The 15,234-nt window shown below is 38.6% G+C and overlaps 1 protein-coding gene across 1 annotated transcript in view; it reads right to left on the reverse strand.

Annotated features, from left to right (window-relative positions):
* Window positions 1–15,234, reverse strand: part of CCDC122 (coiled-coil domain containing 122) — a 42,781-nt gene that overhangs the window by 23,608 nt on the left and 3,939 nt on the right. The window contains exon 4 of the mRNA XM_081045723.1: window positions 14,906–14,989. The gene's annotated coding sequence lies outside the window, so the exon portion shown is untranslated. The remainder of the gene's footprint in view (window positions 1–14,905; window positions 14,990–15,234) is intronic.

Raw genomic sequence — 15,234 nt, forward strand, 5'->3', positions numbered from 1 at the left:
GTAAGCCCTATGCAGGTTTAAAATCGTATTTCAATGTCTTCTATATCTATGAGTAACTGATAAGATGAGGGGGTATTTTTCTCCTTTGAAAGGTGGAAGAGTTCTTTCCCCTACCAACACAGTTCTTTCCCCTATCAGCAAATGAAGGCTGAGTTGGCAGAGTAAAGGAAATTACCAGATTTAGGAAAAAGGGTATCTGAATTTGCCTGTCCTTTCCTACATAAAGGAGATCATATAAGTTTGCATGATTAATAAAAGAAATGTAATGTTGTTAAATACTTCTGAAATTGTCATCTCCTTTTTAACATTTGAACATGTGGCTTTGTTTTCTTTTTTTTGTTTGTTTGTGTTTTTTTTTGTTTTCTATTTAGATGACATCCTTTTAAAAAAATAAATCTTAATTGATTTTTATAGAACCTGTGAATCTTTCCAATCATAAAAAAGTCATGATACACTTTGCAAGCCAAAAGAAGTAAAATGCTGCCATAAAAAGTAAGGCATGTGAGTAGGAAAAAAAAATGGCGGCGTGAGGTGAGCCTCTGTAACGCTCCCCTGGAATTTACAACGAATCGGACAACAATAACTCCACAAAGGACTCCTTGCACAGCAGACAGGCAAGACGAAGAGGCCGACTACTGAATTCACCTCCAGGTGGGTGAATCCCGCGAGCGGGGGAGGAGGGAGAGGAGAAGTGCGGAGAAGGAGCCGCACGGGCGCAGGACACAGACCTAGCTCGGTGCTCGGGAGCCCGCTGCGCCCGGATCTTCCGCTGCTGCGGGAGAGGGAAGGACTCGGACTGCTAGGGCTCCGCTTACGGCCCACAGGGCTGAGGGGGCAGCATACAAAACCGCTGAACCCAACGCTCGCTCACGGCAGACCTCGGAGCAAAGACTGAGGGAAGAGGGCTGAAATCGGTGGTTTAAGCCCTCACTGCCGAGCGGAGAACGGAAGCCCTAAGCACGGAGACTAGCCGCCCCCTCCCTACCCTCCCAGAGCTCGCCCCGCCCCCACCTGCCCGGTGCTAGAAGCTATAAAGTAGCAGTGTCGGATTAAAGGACAGAATATTTGCTGCTCTGAGAACTGTGGACCGCAGACACAGATTCGCAGCTCAACTAGTTCCGGCAAAGGGGAGGGAGCTGTGGAAGCAGGACTGGCTGTGGTGGTGGTCGCCGCCATTGCTCTGGGCCACCTCTCACAACTCACCCCGCCCCTGGCCCCACCTATCTGGGCGGATCCCTGCAGGAGTAAACAGAACTGCTGAAACAAACGGGCTCTGAATCTGGTGCATAAAGAGCTTTGGAACTCCAAAAGCTCTTCGCATACCTATCAACCTGTTGCAGAAGACACTCCTGTAGATGTCTAGGAAGAGAAATAGTAAATCAGTGATTGCCATGAATAACCAAGGCAACAAGACAGCTCAGAAAGAAAGTGAAAACTCTCCAGAAAAGGAACTTAGAGATATGGACCTTTGTGATTTAAATGACAGAGAATTCAAGATCGCAATTCTGAAAAAACTGAACGAGATGCAAGAAAACACAGAAAGGCAGTTTAATGAACTCAGAAACACAATCAAAGAACACCATGAGCATTTTACAAAAGAGATTGAAATCTTGAAAAAGAACCAAATAGAATTTCTGGAGATTAAGAACTCAATAGAAGAAATTAACAATAAAATATCCAGCTTAGGTAGTAGAGTTGACCAGATGGAGGAAAGAATCAGTGACATCGAAGATAGGAACCTGGAATTTACACAGAGGGAAGAAGAAAGAGACTTGAGACTTAAAAGAAATGAAAGAACTCTACAAGAACTTTCTGACTCCATCAGAAAGAGCAATATAAGAATAATGGGCATACCAGAAGTAGAAGAAAGAGGGAAGGGAACAGAGAATATATTCAAACAAATCGTCGATGAGAACTTCCCAAACTTGTGGACAGAACTGGATCCTCGAATCCAAGAAGCAAATAGAACACCTAATTACCTCAATCCCAACAGGCCTTCACCAAGGCACATTGTATTGAAGCTGTCTAAAATCAATGATAAAGAAAGAATCCTCAAGGCAGCCAGGGAAAAGAAGACGGTAACTTACAAAGGAAAGCCCATTAGATTATCATCAGATTTTTCAGCAGAAACTCTACAAGCTAGGAGGGAATGGAACCAAATATTCAAACTATTGAAAGAGAGAAATCATGAGCCAAGAATAATATATCCAGCAAAGATCTCCTTTAGATATGAAGGAGGAATAAAGACCTTTCCAGACATCCAGAAGCTGAGGGAATTTTCTAATACACGACCTGCACTACAAGAAATACTAAAGGAGGCTATTAGACCACCATCAACAGGGACAACTTGTGGCAACCGAAACATAAAAAAGGGGAGCGTAATGGCCTGAACTGGAATATGGGAATAGAGAAAGTAAGCGTACTGAAGAAACTGGAATACTCTAAATATCAAACTTTCTTTTACATAAACTCAAGGGTAACCACTCAAAAAACATCCAAATCTGAAATATATACTGTAATAAAAGAAGAAACAGAGGGAAACATCATAGAATACTACCACACAGAAATAACAGACAACAACAAAAAGGCAAAGAAACAATGGAGACACAGCCTTACCAGAAAACTAAAGACAGAATGACAGGAAATCCTCACATATCAATAATCACCCTAAATGTAAATGGACTGAACTCACCAATAAAGAGACACAGAGTAGCAGATTGGATCAAAAAACTAAACCCAACCATATGCTGCCTACAAGAGACACGTCTCAGCTACAAGGACAAGCATAGACTCAAAGTGAAAGGGTGGAAATTGACACTTCAAGCAAACGGTACCCAGAAAAAATCAGGTGTAGCCATAATGATTTCCGATGAAACAGACTTCAGGGTGAAAAAGATAACAAGAGACAAAGATGGACATTTCATAATGGTAAAGGGGACTATACAACAAGAAGACATAACAGTCATCAATATTTATGCCCCCAATCAGAGAGCACCGAAATATACCAAGCAACTACTAACAGAACTAAAGGGAGAAATTGACCAAAACACAATTATACTAGGGGACTTAAATACATCATTGACAGCTATGGATAGATCATCCAAACAGAAGATAAATAACGAAATCGCAGCCCTAAATGACACATTAGATGAATTGGACATAATTGACATATATAGAGCACTTCATCCGAAAACATCAGACTATACATTCTTTTCTAGTGTACATGGAACATTCTCAAGGATAGACCATATATTGGGACACAAAATCAGCCTCAGCAAATTTAAGAAGATTGAAATCATACCAAGCATATTCTCTGATCACAAAGCTTTGAAATTGGATATCAACTGCAAAAAGAAAGCAGGAAAAAACACAAATACATGGAGATTAAACAACATACTTTTAAAGAATGACTGGGTCAAAGAAGAAATTAGAGGAGAGCTCAAAAGATACATAGAAACAAATGACAATGAAAATACATCCTACCAAAATTTTTGGGATGCCGCGAAAGCAGTTTTAAGAGGGAAATTTATATCATTACAGGCCTATCTCAAGAAACAAGAAAAATCCCAAATAAATAACCTCATGTTACACCTTAAAAAACTAGAAAAAGAAGAACAAGCGAAACCCAAGGTCAGCAGAAGAAAGGAAATAACAAAAATCAGAGCAGAACTAAATGAAATAGAGAACAAAAAGACAATAGAAAAAATTAATGTGACAAAAAGCTGGTTCTTTGAAAAGATTAACAAAATCGACAAACCCTTGGCTAGACTCACTAAGATAAAAAGAGAGAAGACACTAATTAACAAAATCAGAAATGAAAAAGGGGAAGTTATCACGGACACCACAGAAATACAAAGGATTATCCAAGAATACTATGAAGGACTATATGCCACCAAATTTAATAACTTAGAAGAAATGGACAAGTTCTTAGAAACATATAGCCTTCCAAGGCTGAATCATGAAGATCTGGAAAATCTTAACAGGCCGATCACCAGTAAGGAAATTGAATCAGTCATCAAAAACCTTCCCAAAATCAAAAGTCCTGGACCAGATGGCTTCACCAGTGAATTCTACCAAACCTTCAAAGAGGATCTAATACCAATCCTGCTCAAACTCTTCCAAAAAATTGAAGAAGAGTCAGTACTCCCTAACTCATTTTATGAGGCCAACATTACCCTGATACCAAAACCTGGTAAGGACAACACAAAAAAAGAAAACTACAGACCTATATCTCTGATGAATACAGATGCTAAAATCCTAAACAAAATTCTAGCAAATCGAATACAACAATGCATTAAAAAGATTATTCATCACGACCAAGTGGGGTTCATCCCCGGGGCACAAGGATGGTTCAACATTCGCAAATCCATCAATGTGATACATCACATAAACAAAATAAAGGACAAAAATCATATGATTCTATCAATTGATGCAGAAAAAGCATTTGATAAGATACAACATCCATTTATGATTAAAACACTTACTAAAATTGGTATAGAAGGAAAATACCTCAACATAATAAAGGCCATATACGACAAGCCCTCAGCTAACCTCATAATTAATGGTGAAAAGCTGAAGCCCTTTGCTCTACGTTCAGGAACACGACAAGGTTGTCCCCTATCACCTCTGCTTTTCAACATAGTGTTGGAAGTCCTCGCCAGAGCTATCAGGCAAGAGAAAGAAATAAAAGGCATCCAAATTGGGAATGAAGAAGTTAAATTGTCACTCTTTGCAGATGACATGATGCTATATATAGAAAACCCTAAAGACTCCACCAAAAAGCTATTAGAAACAATCAATGAATATAGTAAAGTTGCTGGCTACAAAATCAACGTACAAAAGTCCATTGCTTTCCTATATACCAACAATGAAATCTCAGAAAAAGAGATAGAAAAAACAATTCCTTTTGCAATTGCAGCAAAAAGAATAAAATACCTAGGAATAAACTTAACCAAGGATGTGAAGGATTTATATGCTGAAAACTATAAGACATTTTTGAAAGAAATTGAAGAAGACACAAAGAAATGGAAAGACATTCCGTGCTCATGGATTGGAAGAATCAACATAGTTAAAATGGCCATATTACCCAAAGCCATATACAGATTTAATGCAATCCCCATTAAAATCCCAATGGCATTTTTTAAAGAAATAGAACAAAAAATCATCAGATTTGTTTGGAACCACAAAAGACCCCGAATAGCCAAAGCAATATTAAAAAAAAAGAACAATACTGGAGGTATCACACTCCCTGATTTTTCCTTGTACTACAGGGCCACAATAATCAAAACAGCTTGGTATTGGCGGAAAAACAGACACATAGACCAATGGAATAGAATTGAGAACCCAGAAATAAAACCACATAAATATGGACAGATAATTTTTGACAAAGAAGCTAAAAACATACAATGGACGAAAGACAGCCTCTTCAATAAATGGTGCTGGCAGAATTGGATAGCTACGTGCAAAAGAATGAAACTGGACTGCTATCTGTCACCATGTACCAAAATTAATTCAAAATGGATCAAAGACTTAAGCATAAGACCTGACACAATAAACTGCATTGAAGAAAACATAGGTACTAAACTTATGGACCTTGGTTTCAAAGAGCATTTTATGAATTTGACTCCAAAGGCAATGGAAGTAAAAACTAAAATAAACAAATGGGATTATATGAAACTGAAAAGCTTCTGCACAGCAAAAGAAACTATTGACAAAATAATGAGGCAACCAACTGAATGGGAGAAGATTTTCGCAAACAGTTCCTCTGATAAGGGGCTAATATCCAAAATATACAAGGAACTCATGAAACTCAACAACAAAAAAACAAACAATCCAATTGAAAAATGGACAGAGGACCTGAAGAGACATTTCTCCAAAGAGGACATACAAATGGCAAATAGACATATGAAAAAATGCTCAACATTACTAATCATCAGAGAAATGCAAATAAAAACCACAATGAGATATCACCTCACCCCATTCAGAATGGCTATCATCAACAAGACAAATAGTAACAAGTGTTGGAGAGGCTGTGGAGAAAAAGGAACTCTCATACACTGTTGGTGGGAATGCAGACTGGTGCAGCCGCTATGGAAGGCAGTGTGGAGGTTCCTCAAGAAATTACGAATAGAATTACCATATGACCCAGCAATCGCTCTCCTGGGTATCTACCCCAAAAATATAAAAGCATTTCTCTATAGAGACACGTGTACGCCAATGTTCATTGCAGCTTTGTTTACGGTGGCCAAGACATGGAAACAACCAAAATGTCCTTCGATAGATGAATGGATAAAGAAGTTGTGGTACATATACACAATGGAATACTATTCGGCGTTAAGGAAAGATGATATAGGAACATTTGTGACAACATGGATGGATCTCGAGAGAATAATGCTAAGTGAAACAAGTCAGACAGAAAAAGCAGAGAACCCTATAATTTCACTGATATGTGGTATATAAACCAAAAAGAACAAGACAAACAAATGAGAAACAAAAACTCATAGACACAGACAATAATTTAGTGGTTACCAGAGGGTAAGGGGGTGGGGGGTGGGTGATGAGGGTAAAGGGGATCAAATATATGGTGATGGAAGGAGAACTGACTCTGGGTGGTGAACACACAATGGGATTTATAGACGATGTAATACAGAATTGTACACCTGAAATCTATGTAAATTTACTAACAATTGTCACCCAATAAAATTAATTAAAAAAAAAAAAAAAAAGTAAGGCATGTGTAAGGAAGCTTCTACAAGCAAATGTGCAAAATTATTAAATGTCTTTCCTAAAGATGGTTAAATACAAAGTACTTGTATACTAGTTACATGTGTTTTCCCAAAAATAAAATTTTAAAGAACTGAAAGTTGATATACAAGCAAAAAGAAAAGAACAACAAGTTAAACTGCTTCCTAAAATAGGAGACTCAAATCTATCCAGAATTATTTTATCAAGCTAAAGAAATCCTGAGAGCTTTACTCAGCAGAGCCATAATCACCCGAGAATTTATTTTTCTGTTTCTTCATGCCCCTTCCTTCCTCCAAATATCACTTCAGACTTGCTTCCTTTGTGAGGTCTTCCCTGATACTGAGCCCATTCACTCTGTTCATGCCATTATTTTATGTCCTTTGTACTTAACATACAGTCTACACCAGATTAATGGTAATATATCCAAATCTGATTTCTTCTCTAGCTCTTTTGTATGAATTTCATGATCACAGACTTTATCCCTCATTCTACCTACCTATCTTGAAAATGCATGCTCTCTGTATACTTTCTGTTAGTTCTCTCAGTTGATTATAGTGGTAAACAATTACATAGTGCTTATCTTGTGTCTGACAGTTTTCAGTGTTTTAGATAAAAAAATAACAACAGAAGCAAACATTATATAGTGGTTATTCTGTGCCATGTGTCAGAACTTTACAAATATTAATATTAACCTTCAAATATTAACTCATTTTTTCCTATAAAGTTAATACTATTATTCTAATTTTCATTTAACAGAGACCAAGAAATTTGCCCTAAGTCAGATAGATAGTTTTTAGTGTCAGAGATTTTATGTGAATTCAGGTAGTTTGGCTCCAAGGTTCACGTTCTTAACCAGTATTCTAGACTACCAAGGTTATAATTTGTTTAAGGGAAGAGCCATGTCTTTATATAGCACTCCAGAATCCAGCTACTTTTCTATTTCTGTATGGCTGAAATATTGCTTTAATCAACCCTCTCCGTTCCATTCCCTTGACTTCCCACATTTCTATTTAGGGAGGACTATTTCATTAAGTCCACTGATGGAACCACTACAGTTCCACAGACCTGCTCCCGGGGCTTCAACACCACAATCTGCACAACTGCAGAGACTCAGTGAATTCTTCATTTCCTGTTAAGTCCTCTCTAGGTCAGTTACCTTTCTGGTGAGTCCCCATTTCTCTCTCCCCCCCAAATCACAGTGTCATCTCCACAATCTGGCTAAGAACTGTGGGCACTATTCCCATTCTACCCCACATCCCTGGTAACCTCAGCCTCCGGAGAAGCCTAAGACCCCCATGTCATCCTCATCCTGAAGACCCATCCTTATTAGGCTCAGTCAGTCCCCTAATTTGATATGTCACCCACTCCCCAATTCTTGTATATCCTTCAATTGTAACCCATGGATCTCTTGATCCATCTTCAGCAAAATTGTCTCTTATCTTCATCCTTTTCAGTGAGCTTTCCCTTCACCGTTTTTTCAGTTAGAACTGAAATCCTCCAAAGATATTGCTTTGTCACCTTCAAGCCGCTAAGTCTGGAGATGAGACACTTTTCCTGTTCTCTGTTACCACTGCCAAACTGCTATTCTATCCTCTCCCTAAAAATACTTAGTGTCTTTGAAGTTCACACCATCAGACTAGATAAGCTTTACTCTTCCTGGCTGCTTTCTTGTGACTTCCAGTCTCCACTCCTCACTCCTACATTGCAGCATGTGATTCACTGAGTCTCTATTACTCCTCCTCTTACATATCATTGGGATCTCAACATTCACACCGATGGTACTTCTAACATCTTGACCTCTCAGTTCTTTGATGTTGTCTCTCATCCATCCGCCCCCAACCACCCACAGATTACTACTACACCTCTTCCATGTCTCCGATTCAAACTCTTTTCATTTTCCGTTCATTCCTCCGAGCATTTTGACTAGAAGAGCTGTTCAACCACACAGACTCTTCTACATTTTCAGGATCCCTCAGCCCATCATGTATTCACTTCACTCTTTACCTGGCTTAGATTCCTTTGCATTCATCCTCACTCCTCTTAGAGCTCTCTCCCTATCCTACTTCCCTAGGAAAATCCCAACCAGTTGCTTTGCTGGAAAACACTCACATGTGTTGTCGGCTCATTTGAAATTCAGGACCATTGTATCAGTGGCCCTTTGATGCTACACCCATAGGATTCACCAAGTTTTGTAACTATTTCACTCCTTCTCCTCTGTCTTGAAATATTCCAGATCTTTTCCCCCCTCCTCTTTCAGTTGATAACTCAGCTTCTTATTTAACTGAGATAGCAAGAAAAAAATGAGAGTATGGTAAATCAGCCCACCTACCAGTCTTCCTGCACCTGAACCCACATCTAGTCTATCCTTTTCTTACAATGAATAAAGTGCCTTTGCTCAATGAATAAGGCCAATCGTCCACTTTTGTACTCCTTTCTCTTCCACTCAAGATTACTCCTCAAATATTCCATCTACAGAATTTCCTTCTACCTTAGTCAAACCTATTATCCTGAACATCCCATCATGAAATCAACAATAACCACCTTTGCTTGGCCTTATAACCCCCTTCAGCTATTTCTTTCTTCTTCTTGAGAGCCAAGACCCTTGCTGTCTACTTCCTTTCCTATCATGCTTCTTGAATCCACTGTAATTAACCCTTCACCACTCTACCTTAAGAGTTCTATGTTGTACACTTGAAACTAATATAATATTGTATGTTGGGCAGGCCCGGTGGCTCAGGAGGTTGGAGCTCCGTGCTCCTAACACCAAAGGCTGCCAGTTCGATTCCCACATGGGCCAGTGGGCGCTCAACCACAAAGTTGCCAGTTGGACTCCTCGACTCCCGCAAGGGATGGTGGGCTGAGCCCCCTGCAACTAAGACTGAACACGGCACCTTGAGCTGAGCTGCCGCTGAGCTCCCAGATGGCTCAGTTGTTTGGAGCGCGTCCTCTCAACCACAAGGTTACCGGTCTGACTCGACTCCCACAAGGGATGGTGGGCTGCGCCCCCTGCAACTAGCAACGGCAACTGGACTTGGAGCTGAGCTGCGCTCTCCACAACTAAGACTGAAAGGACAACAACTTAGCTTTGAAATAGTCCTGGAAGTATACACTGTTCCCCAATAAAATCCTGTCCCCCTTCCCCAATAAAATCTTTAAAAAAATAATAAAAATTAAAAAATAATATTGTACGTCAACTATAAGAAAAATAAAATTTTAAAAAATAGGCAAAGTTATGCTGTAGTAATAAATATCCTCAAAATCTCAGTGCCTTAAAATAATGAAAGTTTATTTCTTATGATGTTATATGTCAACACTAGGCTGGCAGGAAGCTTCTTCCCATCTAAGGGAACTCAGGCTGATGAAGGCTCCATCTTGATGAGCTTCCACAGTCAACATGGTAGAGGGAAGGACACAAGACAAGTCATGCTGTCACTTAAAGTTCTCTGCCCAGTAATGGCACAAATAACCTGTACTTACACTCCACTAGTCAAAGCCCGTTCATGATCACACCCAACTTTACATAATAAGGAAGTTTCTTCCATTATATGCCCAAAGAGGGGTGGAATCAGAATACTAGTGAACCGCCCTAATAACAACCACAACCCTAGTGCTGCTCCTTTCCTATACAGAGCTGTGTGCCTATCTCTGCCAGCCAGCCTCAAGATGCCAGCATGCTTCAAAGCTTATGGCAAATTCACTTGGAAGAGATTGCAGACAGATATAAGACAGGACTTCCTTATGCCATCTGTCCGTTATCAACAGGGCTTTCATAGCATCTTTTCTGGGTTCTTCAGAAGTAGAACACCGGCCTATAGTAATCCTTGTTTGCAGGAAAATACCAGAGTTGAATGTGAGCTAAGTGTGTGGGTTTTCCCCTGCTGGGACTTATAACAGCAAAGGGCAGGAACCTTGGGACATGGCAGAGGCGGCAAATACGACTATATCCGGAACACATACTCTGAACCACTGTGCTGCATCATTAAAAAACAGGTTCTTTTATTCTTCTAAGCATTGTAAGTCCACTAATACAACAAAAACTGAAACTCACAGTTTCACTCTTTCAATGAGAACCATTTCAAGGCCTGCTTCAAAGAGCCCCACTGTAGCATTCTAAACTCTCAAACAGCAATAAAATGCAAGCTTGTAAGAAAAATATAATACAAATATTTAAACTCACTTCTATTTTCAATGGTCAGCTACTGTATGGCTCACTGTCTACAACCCATGTCTCTAGAATCATGTCACATAACATTCCAAGTCAACAACATGTTTGAGGAATCCTGACGGTGGTAACTTAGAAAAGCCATGGATATACGTCAATCTCATCTGGGAAGCACACGCTTTACGTTTATCTTCCAATTTAAATAATGAAGTGTTTTATTATTCTCACTCACTCATGAGGTATTGCCTAAAGCCACACAGATGTGAGGAGGGATTAGAATGGACGCGCGAATTAAGTTATTATCTAGTCTCTGCCAGTGGAGCTCCCAAGCTGGCTCCCCATTCCCACATCCAGTAAGAACTCACCCAAAGGCCATTAAAGAGTGTGAACTGCCCCTCTTTGCATCTTCTTTTCTTGGATTTGGCTTCTTCATTTTCATCTCTCGCTATCACCACAGACTCCTCAGGCTGGGCCTTTGGCTGACCCCTGACTTCCCTTCATGACTATACTTTGCTCCTACCGAAGATCACCTTCTTCCAAGTATGCCAGGTATATACTGTACATGATGCAAATGGGCCTTAGGGTGCAGAACTGTCACAGATCGGTTGACTGACATTTCTGACAGGTTTCACCTATCTTTCCTGATCAGCCAGAAAACATAAACTTCTCAGAAATTATTTCTTGCCCAAAATAGAGTTCCATCACCAATGGAAAGACACATCCTCTCTGCTAATGTCATTCTGTCTCATGCTTTCATTTTTAATGGTAGCATTTACTTTTTGTAGAATAATTCTCTTTGCAAAACTGCCTGCTAAAAGTATGATTCGAACCCCGAATTTACGGAACACAAAACAGATAGCTAGATTTCCTCATGAGAGATTTTTAGAGCTCTCTAGTTGATAAAAAGAAAGTGATTATTACAGTATCTTTGATCTCCATGTTTGCACATTCAATGGACAAGTTCAGTCATCTTTCTTGAACTAGTCACACCATTTGACGCATTTGATCATGTCCACCTTTTTGAAACACTATACTTCTTGGTTTCCTCTGCTGGTTCCTCCTTATCTTTCTCATGTATGTTAGAATGTCCTAGTGCCCAACCCTCAGGCCTTTTCTTTTCCCTATACTCATTTTGCAGGTGACGTCACCCAGTTCCATGGCTTTAAAATCCACTTATAGGCTGACAAGTCCGAAATTTGTATCTCTAACCTGAGCACCCCTCTTGAGATCCCGACTGATACCAAACTGCCTGCCTGATATCTCCCCTTGGATTTCTTATAGGCATTTCAACTTCGTATGTTCCATCCTAAACTCCTGACTTATCTGTCCATCACTGGTGTCCATCACCACCACCACTAAACCTGCTTCTTCAGTCTTCTCCATCTTGGTAAATTATAAGTTCATTTTTCTTGTTCAGGCCCCAAACCCTGGAGACATTAGCAGGGAGGTCTCTAAAAGGGTGTAGTGCCGAGGGCAACTGAACCAAACTTGCTTAACATAATCATAAATAAGAACTCATCGTTGATGTTTTGTAGGTCCTTTCAAAAATCCTCCCCAAGTATGTGGCTCGGGACTGTTGCCCCAATTGTTTTACCCAAAAGACAAGCCAGAATCGTGACTCTTCTTTCTCTTACAAGCGGCATGGAATTCTTTTGGCAAAACTCATTGGTTCCATCTTCAAATTATATTGCAATCCAACCACTCCTCACCATTTCCAAATACTACCGGTAAAGAAGCCTTTCCTAGTAACTCTAATACATGACCTGCCCTCCTTCACCTTCCATTTCCTTACCCTGCCTCATTTTTCTTTTATAGCATTTATCGCCACTGATATCTTATATATTTGTTTCTTCTCTTGACATCTTATACATTTGTTTCTTTTCTACCTTCTTTTACTAATGTAAGCTCCATGAGGTCAGAGATCTAGAACCTTGCCTGGCACATAATAAGTATCTGATTGTAATCTATCTCCACTCCAATTCAGTCTGTTCTACTGACAGAATAATGCTCCTAAAACACTGTTCCGATCATGTCAACATTGCAACTGATCTTTCAATTCTCTCTTAGATGTCATCTTCTTTAAGAAGTCTTTCTTGATCTTGGTGGGTAGATGTGGTTTCTCACTCTTTAGTACAATTGTTTCTATAACTTTATAATATCATCACTTATAACAGTACAGGCCCTAGAGTAAGAGAGAGCTAATCTTGAATCCAGGTTGTGTCATTTACTAGTTTATTAGGTACATTCTTTCCAACCAGGGCCTCAGGTTCCTTGTCTGTAAAATGGGAACAATAGTAGTGCCTGCTTCATTAATATTATTGTGAGGACTAAATAAAATAGATGTGAACATTTAGCAAATTCCTGACACTCAACAAATTTTTATTTGATTTCCATTATTTTATACTGTATTTCTCCATTACACTGTAAGCTCCAGAAAGGCAAATACAATGTCTTACTCATTTTTGTACTCTCTAAAGTATTTGAGAAAGAAATCTAAAAAACGAAGAAAATTAGATTCACACAATAAAAAATAAAGTAACTGGTACTTCTTGATCTCTATTTCTAAAGCAACATAAATTGAAGAACTTTTGGGTGGCACTTATTTAAACCAACTATTCATGAAAGGATATCTACTTTAAAATTGGGAAAGTTTTAGTTTTTTTCTTGGTCTCTACTGTAGAATAGACAAAAAATAAAAATGAAAACAAACGACTGCCATCTACTTATAATTCATTACAATTGTATAAATCAATGAAAACAAGAGTTTAGAGCCTAGATGGTACCAATTACTCTTTCACTCAAACCACCCACATATGTGGGTACATATTATACGCAAGGCATGGTAGGGAATATAGAGATGAATTAAATAACTCTGATTCCAAAACAAACAAAAAAACCTACAATACCTATAGTGTTTGATAGTATATATCCAAACATTACATATAAAACAAAATCATTAAAACACTTTCAACTAAAAAAGTAGTTTTACAGAAAACAATGCAATAAAACTATAATAAACCACCATTCTTCTATATTAACTATAGTCAACATGTATTGAGTACTAAGTAACCAGCACTTTTAAAGGTGCTTTTACATGGTTTATCTTTTTCCCCCTCAGCACAATCCTACAAGCTAGATTTTTTTTTGCCTATGTTTTGTAGATGAGGAAACTGAGACTTGGAGAAATTAGAGTGTGCCACAGGTCACATATCCATCTAATAAGCAGGAAGCATGGAATTTGAAACAATTAGGATCCAAATTAACATTTATTAGGTACTTAATATGTAATAAAGCACTGTGATAGGCATGATTTGTGTATGATCTCATTTGAATTCAAGAGGTAAGCCCCTGTACTTGGCTCTTGGGAGGAAATTTGAATAAGGACGTGGTCCCAGCTTTTGGAAACTCATCACCTGACACCTCCCTCCAAGTTAATGAGCAAAATAAAGCAAGACTGCCAAACTTCACTAGGGCTTTTGAGAGCTTTTGGCAAAGAAGAAGTAACAGAAGGCAGTTGTATATGTGCACCCACGTCACATAAGCACCATTGTTCATTTTGAATGGAATAGATATTTAAAATAGATATTTTATTAGAAAACAAGAAAATTTTTGTAGATAATTTTCACATAAGTATGAAATTGTTGTTCTGTAAATGGGAGGGGGAGTTTAACATTAAAGCTGATGTTTGACTAGATAAGCTAAAAAAATTAATCTGGGGAAAGATGAGATAAAATTTTTTCCTGGAATCAAGGGAATTTTAAATTATGTTCTATATTTGTCATAAGCATGATAGAATGAGATCTGGGTAGTTCAATTCTAACAAATCAAAGAAGCATAACCGGAAAAAATGTGACATTGTACAAATGAGTACGAATCAATAACACATTCTTTAAGTAAAAAAGACCAGAAGTCTTTTCAACCATGTATTTTCAAGAAGTTATAACATCGTCAAGGTCATCCAAAAGGAATTAATTGAATCATTAAAAATATAGCGCATACCTGTTATATGTCAGTCTTAGAATCTTCTCAATCTAGAAATCATACTCTCCTCTGGCTAGGCAATGAGATTAAAGTTTCAGAATGCTGAAGGCAGAAAAAAGAAAAAAAAAACCCAGAGGATTTGTTATAGTCCTTAATTTCCTGTCAAAGACAACATAGACAACATTCATACGTTACACATGTTGCTTATAGATTTCTAACCAAGGTGGGATTTCTCTAAATGTATAGAAAGTACTGGACTACCAAAATATATGTTTTGGGGTATAGACATACAAGGATTGGTGTAGAGCTTGAATCGAAGCTTTAAGAGATACCCAGGCAATTGTTTG

This window comes from Rhinolophus hipposideros (assembly GCF_964194185.1).
Source record: "Rhinolophus hipposideros genome assembly, chromosome: 4".
Taxonomy (NCBI): Eukaryota; Metazoa; Chordata; class Mammalia; order Chiroptera; family Rhinolophidae; genus Rhinolophus; species Rhinolophus hipposideros.